This window comes from Penaeus japonicus, unplaced genomic scaffold (genome assembly GCF_977035675.1).
Source record: "Penaeus japonicus unplaced genomic scaffold, GWHDUDI00000001_assembly GWHDUDI00000040, whole genome shotgun sequence".
Classification (NCBI taxonomy): Eukaryota; Metazoa; Arthropoda; class Malacostraca; order Decapoda; family Penaeidae; genus Penaeus; species Penaeus japonicus.
Window position 1 is genome coordinate 15,550,871 of NW_028234442.1, and position 2,849 is coordinate 15,553,719.

A 2,849-nucleotide genomic window follows, 5' to 3' on the forward strand; every position below is an offset into this window, starting at 1 on the left:
TAAAGATTTTTAACATGAAATACAATAAAGAACTACGCGTTGAAGAATGATATCGTGTGTTATCACATGAGTTATGCATTTATATATTTTGATCGTGGGTGTTTGTTGAAAGAAAAGGAAGTGATATCGTGTATTTTGAGCTTCCGCGATATTTCATTTAAATATCGTGTCACATTTTCAGCAGAACAATTATAAGAATTTTGTTGAATTTCCACGGGGAATAATTTATTTTATTATTAGAAGAGATATTCTTGGCATTTGCTAAATTTGTATTTTTCTTCTTTAAGATTAAGCGATGTCCGAAAATACGCCACTAGCAAATTTTATTTTAGAATTAAGTCATACGCTATGAATTATTCTTAGGATGTTTATTTTCTTCTGTGTAATTTCCATGAAATAAATGGTAGAACATCGTGGTCAGTGCTTATGATATATATTTGTGTGTGTGTGTGTGTGTGTTTATCTATACAGTATATATATATATATATACATATATATATACATATATATATATATATATATATATATATATATGTATGTATATATATACATATATATATCTATATATATGTATATTCATATATATATATATATATATATATATATATATATATATATATGTATATATGTATATATATTTATATTTATATATATATATATATATATATAATATATATATATATGTGCATATATATATATATATATATATATATATATATATATATACATATATATACATGGATATATATATATATGTATATATATACATATGTATATATATATATATATATATATATATATGTATATATATATATATATATATATATACATATATATATATATATATATATGTGTGTGTGTGTGTGTGTGTGTGTGTGCATATACACCTATATCTATCTATCTATCTATACACACACACACCACTCATACTTGAGTAATGACACACAATCCCTGTAAGAACTCGATGGCATTTGCTCAGAAATTCAACTACAAACCCAGATAACCTGAGGACACTACACAAGATGGAATTGATATGGACGCGGCATTTATATAGATATGTAACATACTTCCCTTATCCTGAGCCTTATTATCGAGTTATTGTTAAAAAACAAAATTATCTCTTACGTAAATGATATAGTATTGTATGTCCCATTATCAAAACAGGGTTGCAAGTGCCGCTGCTTTGGATAGAGATCGTCGACGTCTGATCAGTTATGTCAGTTATGTTAATTAATATGACATTGAGTATCTTTTAGAGTCTCGAATTATATCTTGCTCAATCTTGCTCTATCTTGCTTGCTTATCTACAAATACTCTGAGATTTATTGATTGTGCTCTGAAACCTGTACACCGCCGTATTGAACATATTTCTAAATACTTCGTCCCACCTATTCATAAATTCTGCAACACGAAGGGAAATTGCACAGATCAATCGGACATAGATTTAACATACACAAGACCAGGGCAAACATTTCTTATCATATCTCTCTTCGTCAGTCCTTTATCACCCTATTCATACTGTAGATTTTCATCCCTTTTTCCATCTTTATTTTTTCTTCACCTTAAAATTTTATCCTAACGCCAAGGACCAGGTTTTTAACGGCTCTTCTCCTGTGTTTTACGTTATTACTTGCTTTATTATATTTCCGTATGTCGTATACATTGTTTTTTTTTTCTGTTCGCGTACTTGGAACTTATCGAGAGGCTTATGTTGTAATGACATCTTTAATATCATTGGTGTTTGTGTCTTCTTCCTCATCATCATCATTGGCATTCTTCTTCTTTTTATTATTACTATTTCTATCATTGTTGTTTTTATCAACGTTATGATTATGATAATAATCATTATCATTATCATATTTGTTATCATTATTGTTACCATTATCCTCACTATTGTTATTATCATTATCATTATTAATCTTTATTATCATTACTATTATTATTATCATTATCATCATCATAATCATTATTATTTTTATCATTATCATTATTATTTTTATTATTATCATTATATTTTTTTATTATTGTCGTTATTATTCCTATTACTGTTGTTTTGATATTACTGTTGCAATCATTATAACAGAGATGATTATGATATATAATCAATCTGATAATACTGCTACTGCTACATTATTATCACCAGCAGTAGTAATAATAAGCAGTAGTTATAATTATCATTATTACCGTTAGGATCATCATACTCATTATCAGTATTATTACTACCCGCATTATAATAACCTTAATAGTAATGAACATCATTACTGATGAGGAGAAACATCGACAACTGAGAAAAGAAGACATACAAAAAGTTTACCAATAGGAAAAAATTTGAAATACGATAGTAGTTAAGAATATAAAAAGATCATTTAAATGTTGTAAAATATGCCATCTTTGAATAAAAAAATCATGATTAGTCCGCCGAAAAGGAATATAAAAAAAATGTTTGCCTCAACTATTAAAGTTTACAATAATATCCAACTGGACCGTAAGCTTTAGCAACTTGCAACTTGCTCCTGAACTTTAAAATGGCAGGAACAAAGCATCTTGCATAATGCCAGGTACGATGATGTACAGGTGTCAGAGCAGAGCCATTCATCCTCAGAAAATATTTAGTGACTCAAAGAGGATTATAGCGTGACGGAAGAAGAGAATATGAAGGATGATCAAATTTATTATATGTTTTGCATGATTGACAGGGTTTCCATCAGACGTCGATGGTTTAAGTCAAGAGTAAAGTTAGGTAGCGAAAAATTAGATGCATTGAATGTCTTGTAAAAGCAAATTAAAGTGACAGTCAGCTGAAGACATCCAGACTTGTAGCCCGTATTGAAAATGTAGCAGAATAAAAG